This window comes from Heliconius melpomene, chromosome 10 (assembly GCF_056956725.1).
Source record: "Heliconius melpomene rosina isolate 202511_hmr_F chromosome 10, ASM5695672v1, whole genome shotgun sequence".
Classification (NCBI taxonomy): Eukaryota; Metazoa; Arthropoda; class Insecta; order Lepidoptera; family Nymphalidae; genus Heliconius; species Heliconius melpomene.
In genome coordinates, this window is record NC_140398.1 from 12,659,123 (window position 1) to 12,667,572 (window position 8,450).

Below are 8,450 nucleotides of genomic sequence, written 5' to 3' on the forward strand. Positions count from 1 at the left end.
ATTTAATGTTAAAACACTCAGTATTAACCTAAATACGATATATTACATCAATTTATAAATATAAATTATTATATACAACCCCAATATGGTGAATTAAACAATACAATCAATCAAATTCAAATCAAGTATTGTTTAAAAGTAAAGTTTCAAACCATACTATATTTATTTATTGTAATTGTATTCCTATATAACCAATACGTTTATAATAAAATTGACAAAAAATTAAGTCGGCAGTTATTATTTTGTTTAAAGTAATTTCGGAAAAAAAGTTTTGTGTTAATTTCTACCATTCACTTCTGCCACTTGATAAAGAATAATTTTGAAAATATATATACTTGCCATTGAATCTAATAAAAAAAATATTAAAAATAATGGAAAACTATACAAACAAACAAACAAGTAAAAGAAAACGTGCAATATCTGAGAGCAAATACGACATATTGATCGAGTTATCGATGCGACAACAATTTGCCGGTCTGCTCGGTTCCAGGGCCGCTATGCAAATGCTCGCGCTCCATTTTCCGCTGGGCCGCTGTTGCAGAGGTTTTGGGGGCGAGAGGGGCCTTGCATACCGGATGTTCCGCTGTCGTCGCAGGAAATTGAGAGCGTTGCATAAATCCTCATCTGACAAACCAAATTTGATTTTCACTAAGCCGGATATTGTAGTGGAACAAATACTGGCTGTTTTTATTTTATAGTTATAATAGTTTTTTTTTTTATATTTAGGTATATCTTAATATAAATATTTTATTAATTGAAAGTATGAACAAGATATTTTCGTAGCAGAAATACCAGTATATAGATTTTTGTGTAACCACGTAAAGCGCGTCAAATACCAGTAGGGTGAAATATTGCCAGGAAAATTGAATACGTGCAGGTATTCACGGACACTTTAGTGTCCTAAGATGTTTTACTGCAACCACTTCATACCTGTTTTAGAAATATATTACATACACATCAACAAATATACGAGTAATTATCGTTAAGTTACACCCATACCTCTGTTTATTTATGTAATAAACGATATTTGAACTTAAATTTCAATATGAAAATTACTTAGCTTCTTCGCTCCTTCGCCTGTTTTCTGTGATTAAACAGCTTTTCTCGCAAACAGTCGGCGGGAGGAAGGCGACGCGACGTCAAATGTAAATGTTGGTCTAAGAAAACCTTTTGCGGGAGACCCAAATAAAAATTTACACGTTAGCGCTATTCCATGTTTGCTTTAACTCAGCTAATGTAGTATTTTGAAAGACAATTTATTTATAAGCACAAGATTTGTAAACATGGAGTGGCAAATTCGTGTGATTTATATAATCACCATATACGAGTACATACATGTACAGGCTCTTATAATAATTTGCTCTGGGTTCGATTTCTACTCTTGGGAATGAAATATTTTATATTTTCATTTCCTCGCTCTTGTAATGAAGCAAAGCGACAACTTAATATATAATATTGCTGGACTGTAGCAGTTCTTCATCAGATTTCCAAATATTGATCTATATGGCAACGGAAAAGGCTGTTTAAAAAATATATTTATAGCTTACATTATTTTTTATAGCTTACATCAGGTGTCAACTATTTGACAGTCTTCAAAATTAATTATAGCCTAGATTCCCCTTCGTCTAAAAGCGGGTAAACAACAAAAAAACTTTCATTAACGACAAACATACAAATAAATAAACAGACGGAACATTTTGTAACATCATAAATTCATGTTCTATGAGTGTTTTACAACTCCCTTTCTTTTTTCCGGATAGATATTGAATGTAGAGACACAATTTTTTTTACTCTTTTATCATAGTATTAGTACTGTAAATAAATTATATAAATGTATACTAACTATACAATAACATTTTTATTTAAAACTTATATATTTTTAATAATGATCAATTTTATTTATCACAATTTAAAGTTTTATAAATACAGGTAAACTTAACATAGCTATAAATTAGTAAATTTTTTTCTGATATGGGACCTGTATTAGGGCATAGAATACCAACCCCTCAGAATTGGTAATATTTATTAACAAGGAATAGGTAAATAAATAATACAATGTTTCAAACTGTTTATAGTTTTTACAAATTTAAAGTGTAGATAATTTAATAAATATAATCAATAAACTATTATGTAAAATTATTATAAAATAACTTATTAAAATGATTGTAAGCATTGTACTCACGACATCTAACCGATCCAAGTGATATTATCGACGCAGAATAGAACTAGCTACGAGCTGGAGGTACATTAAATTCAATAACACGAGTTAGAGAGTTCGACGCCCGCTCCGACCGTCCTCAAATAAGTAAAGAAGAAAACTTTTGAAAACTCCGCTCAACTTGTACTGTTGTATGTATAAATTTTTGCAAGGCAAACTAAAATAAGTATGTATTGTATCATTGGGACGACGAACCTTTTTATAAAGTTCCCGTTCCTCCTGCCTCTTCACTGCATTTCGAAACTATACGAAAACAATGTGATCTTACTATTTTTTTGTTTTTATTTAAATTAAATAAGATGATATAATGATAGATTTATTTTATTTTTTATTAAAATGACCTGTTCCAGAATAGATCTAAAGGAATTGTACTCCTACCATTAATGTTTAATTGTTATAAAATATGGCACAAGTCTGTAAATGCCATAAGTTGTGGGTTCGATTCCCACTCGAAGAAATGAAATATTTTATTTTATTTTCTTTCGATCTGGACTCGAGGCAAAAACGCGGCCTTAAATTCTACCAATCAACACCCAATGCCTGCAGAATTCGGCGGAAAGTGGGAAATGAAGTCTTAAAAGTAGGCTGTCTCTGCCTACTACTACATGCAGGATATGGGATGCAGGAATCTGAAAAAAAAAACATATAATCATATCTTTCTCAATACATATTCAGTGCTTATATTTTGTACATATATTGATGTCGTTAAAACTCACAAATAACGCTACCGAAAAAAATACTAAGTCGTCCCAGAAAAAGAATAAAATATATGCATCACTAGTAATAAAAAATAAAAATAGGGATATCGTAAAGCGCAAACACTTTAGGATCGGCGTATTACAAGCACGCAGCACTCAAAGATATCTGAGGAAGTTCCGAGTGTCGTTATGGTTTGCAGTAAAGGCTGTAGTCGTCGCGTTTCAACATTATTATTCGCCGCGAGTCCGGACAGTTTACTTGTTAGGACATTCTCAACTCGTCTCCAGCTCTCGTGCCTCTAGTGCCTATGACTGAACTGAACTGGTAAGTATTCGTTAGTTTACTCTCTAATTTTCGCCTACACGCGTTAGTGTACACAGACAAACTCTGTTGAGTATCGAGTTAGCTAAAGTCTAACTTTTAACTTTTAGTGGCATTTGGTTTTTTGTTTTGTTTTTGTTATTTTGAAATTGTATTTGTAAATATTTGGATGCTTTTTTAGATTTTTTTATATGTGTATATTAGTTTAAGTTGAATTGTAACTTTAATTAAAATTTATTATACATAGATCAGATGATAATAAATGTATTAAGGTACCGTTCGTCTGATAATGAAAACAACGGTGAGAGTTGAAATTCTGGATGTCTAATAGTGACAACAAAGAACAAGAGTTTGTTTATTTTCAGTTTTTTTATTAACAATAATTGAACGACGTAAGCAGCAGTCGAGTTTAAAAATTTTGGAGAGTTCCAGGGAATTTCTTTAATAATTTCTAGAAAACAATATTTTTTTAAATATTAAATTATATTAAGTCTTAGTGCATTGCCTGAAGGAGTTATAATATACTATAACATTATATTATTTCAATTATTACTTTCCTAACATATTAAGTCCAATATTAAAGATTAATGAAATAATTACAATTAAACACCAACTGATGCCAAATCTATCTAGTTTATATTGCACAAGTTGGGCGGGCAGCATGACGCTCATCAAGCAATCATTACGGCGGCGCCATGTTTTTTAAACGGGCTTCCATAGCGCATGACCCACGATCCAAATTAATCCCCTACTACAATATTGTTACATAAAATTAGAATAATCTATTTCGAAAAAGTATGCTCCGTTTTATAAAACTGAATTTCTGAGTTTCCGGGGCTACATTAATTATTTCTCCCTCGCTCCTGCGGTGTACCCTGGCAGCCAGGGCCTGGCTACCACCGTGATTTTGCATATAATTTTCTACTCAATAAACGCTACGTTTACTGTGCAGCTAAAGCATGAATGGAGTCAAAGCAAAAAGTTTACGTTTATCGTGTATTTACTCTTTAGTACAACATGCAAGGATTTGAGTTTTTCAAAAATCTTATCTTATTAATTAATGGAAAATTATATTTATTTTTAGAATTGTAAGATGTATAGAATTACTCTTCGGAATTATTTTTCGGACACTAGTAAGAAGCGCCATATATAATTTATTTGAGATTACGCTTTGTCTTGTTACCTACATAATACAGCAGGTCAGAGAGAAACTAGCGTCAAGACACTCCCGTCTCGTGGACGTGCTGAACGCAGCGGTTGTCGTGCCGTGTCGAAAAATAAACATAATCCATTTATTATATTGTATTGCCTTGAAATATTTATATCATGGTATTAATAATTGAAGTGCAGTTACGTCAATCCGGTATGTAGAAAAAGCATAATAAAATATTTAATGCTAATTATTATAATTAAGATCGAGTAGTAAGAGAAGCAGAGGGACAAGTATGAGATCTCGCCACAGGCCATGTATGAAGAGTGTATGAGGCGAAAGAGACATGCAGAGATCGTAGGTGTTTAGCGCGTCGTTCTTTCTGGCTATACCTACCGCTCAGGAAACAGCGTGAATGTAAAAATATATATAAAAGTAAAACAAATCTTGTTTTTATAAATAAATGTATTTACCTATTTGACAGTGATTAACTCTATTAATATTTCAAATTACGAAATAAAAAACACAATTTTACAAAACAAACCCGATAATTTTAGTATGGAAGGCAATGAAGGTGAAATGCTTATCTTGTTTGAAGTGCAACGCCGCGCCGCCGTTCCGTTCCACGCAGTCGCGGTAATAAAACCGCCTCTTCACTTGCAAGTCACGGACTAGATTACCACAAGACGTCGCGAGCTCCCGATCGGTCCAAAGAACAAATGCTCAAACTTATTACCTTTTCAGATCTTATTTAAGTTAAAGCATTCAATTTGTATAGCATTCTAGAGTGCTTTGTAAATATTTATGGTTGAGAGGAATATTTTTAAGCACCTATCAGCTTCTCATTTTTATTACCTTTTATTTATATGACAATCAGTTCCTAAACATCTGAATTTGATAAACTAATTTAAATTAAATTTGAATTTATTTTCACAATAATTAATTATTATAGAAAAGAAGATAAAAATGCAACAATCGTAAGTAAAAAAAACAAATTTAACTAGATCAAGAAAATTTCAAATGTCTTACTAGTTGCGAAATAACAGATAAACGAAGAGTGGACAAAGAAGACCAGGTCCCATCAATGAGCGGCAGTGAAGTTAGCAAATTGAATTGAATAAAACACACAAGTCCTCTAACGAGCCGGTGTTTGCCCAAGTGGACACTAATTGGCTTAGCCAGCGGTCGTCGTCGCACGATAAACAAAACATTCTAAGCACAGTATTTCGACTGGATACGGTATTTCTACTATTTTTCACACGTACTGTTCGAATATTTTTAAAGCTAGCTTTGATCACCTTTATTGTGCACTTGTCTCGTTTGTGTTATAAAACTAATTTTGGATTGTCGCAAGCTGAATAAACTGAGAAAATTTATACCTGTAACCTTAAAATAATAAGTTTTTTTAAATTACTTTTACGTTACTTTAATATGAATGGTAATAAATACATTCTTATAAGAAATGTTTAAAATTAGATTACCGACGATACCCTTTATTTATCTGTGTGATTTAAATAATTATGCGTTAACTATGCCACTTTCCCAGTTGATTACAAATAAAAAAATAAGGCAAATGGATTACAACCTCGGATATAAATATTTATAGTACATATAGAATTATATTCGATTTAAATATTTATTCATTTAAAAATATGCCTCATCCACATAAGCTTAGTAATATAATTAAAAGAAAAGCATTTGGTGATTCCTGCGTCGACACGTGACTTGCGACAATATATAAGCTTACTTTTCATAGATTTAGGTTTTAGGATTATTATCTGCGAAAAACATGTTTACAATTTTCCTACTTTTAACATTAAGCTATGAAAAATTTTACCTAATAATATTTTAAATTCACTATATGTAGTAAACCTATTTTTAATGAAAAATAAATTCTAAAATAATGTTTAATAACAATAAATTGTGGAATTGCACAATAAATATTAGATATTTAAAAGAAACAAAGTTTGTACCATAAAAGTACAAACAAAAAAAGTATGGCGATACTCGTGTATAAATAATTTGTATGGTATTCTATTGGCTAGGTGGACATCTACATGAGTACATGAAGATTATAATCTTTTTAAGAGAATAAATAGGTATTTATTAAATTTTACTATACTTTATTTAATTTTTATGACATTAAAGAGAAAAGAAACAAATTTAATAAGAGCCAGGTAATTTCGGAGACGCCGCGAGGCAGTCGCTAACCTAGGTACACACCTCAAGCGAACACAGTAAAGGAAAATTTAAATAAACACACTTAAGTTTACTGCGACGAAATGAGCTTGAAATAAAAGTAAATATTCCTCATCGTATTTCTTTCTACGAATAATAATAATAATATCTTTATTTAAACACTTATTAGTTACAATTTGGTTAAGGTACTGTCCTCTTAATATATGAAATATGAAAATATTAATTATGTCGGGCTTTTTCTTTCAAAATCTCCCCCGCTTACCGTAATAAATGTTTCAAAGATTTCGTACTGGCATTCAAATTCAATAAACGTTTTAATAGATGGTATTATTTATTTGTATTTCGAATTACAGAGATTCTAGTTGGCTTATCTATTCTGCTAATGTAGCTTTTTCTTGATTCGGTTCTGTTTATTCGGTCGTTCTCTAATTGTAAAATAAATACTCATTACGTTCTCCACTTTACGTAAACTGTACTATTTGGTTCTACTACAAGAAGAAAATTCAAAATTCAATAATATATAACAATTTTATAGAAAAAAATCAAAATCCTAAAAGCTAAGCATAAGCATCCTTACCGATGTGTGGAGACTAGAAAAACTAACTTTAAAAGTGTTAATATAAGAGTTAGACGGTAGGTACGAACTGCCGGGGCTCCGAGCCACACCCGGCGCGCTCCACGCGGCATATCACTGGCTTGTATCTTGTGTTCAATTTGCATATAAATTGTCTTCCGGTCAGAAAGCCCGCCAAGATGACACACGTCCATGATGTGTCCCCAACCAAAAGTTTATAATACAACTGAAATTGCATAATTATAAACAAGAACAACTATAATTTTGTTTTAAAACTTAAACTACTTATATTCGCTCTCATTCTATATCCAAAAAATAAACATTAACATCTCAATCGCGACTTATATTAAAATGAAATACAATGGCGTAATAAATTTACCTTTTATCCTTAATAACTAAGTTAAATTAACACCTATATTAGTCTTCATCAGGCTAGCTTCGAACACGGCAATAAAACGATGAAAAGAAGCTAATTTTTCAGCAAATCATCTCCGGTCCCGCGGAATCATCAATATTCATTTGTCGGCGCGCCTCCGAAACAAACACCTTTCCTCGTAGCACACGGCGCTTCCTTTGAGGCGACTATGACGCGGGTGACGGCCCGCCGGCGCGGGGGGCTAACTCAATTTATTTAGATAATTGGCTTGTTTCACGAGCGCGCTCTACACCAATAAATTGTTAGGTTGCTGAATAGATTACGCCAATGTCATAACAATCTTAATATGAATTGTATGCTGTAATATATGAGCTCAAAGCACGTGCGCATACATAGTAGAAAACTCGACTTATATCAAATTAATTTAATATATCACTTAACTTAACCTATACAATCTGCGAGGTTAAAAGTTTTAGGTTTAAAATGTAATCTTTGTTGTATCGATTCTAAATATAAAGTTCTTTTTGATGAGAAACGATCAAGAATCGTCAATGCACAATAACGGCACTCATCACTGTCAAAACAGAACCCCGAGATACAGAATGTCTATTATAGGTATTAGGCAGTCTAGGCGCCAGTAATAGTGTAAAAATACTAAAAATTCTTAAAATACTTCAATTAAAACTTTTATTATTAATTTAACACCATTGAAAAAAACAAATATGTTTTAAGTAGGATCGATTTATATTTATTAAAAAATATATTCATATAATATTTTATAAGAATAATATTATAGGTTTAAGAGATTAAATTCCAATTTCTCAAATCTAAATCCAATAAATTGAATCAGAGTCTAATAGAGTATAATTTAAGGAAGGTCCGCCGGATCGGCCGATACCGACAAAGTGCTCTT

The 8,450-nt window shown here is 31.7% G+C and overlaps 1 long non-coding RNA gene across 1 annotated transcript; it reads right to left on the reverse strand.

The window, feature by feature from the left end:
- Window positions 1-6,693: 6,693 nt before the first annotated feature.
- On the reverse strand, window positions 6,694-7,967 carry LOC146535716 (uncharacterized). The gene is made up of 3 exons (XR_014878367.1): window positions 7,541-7,967; window positions 7,165-7,387; window positions 6,694-7,075 (listed from the first exon to the last, which is right to left on the reverse strand). It is a non-coding gene; the product is annotated as an uncharacterized LOC146535716 (long non-coding RNA).
- Between the last annotated feature and the right edge of the window lie 483 nt (window positions 7,968-8,450).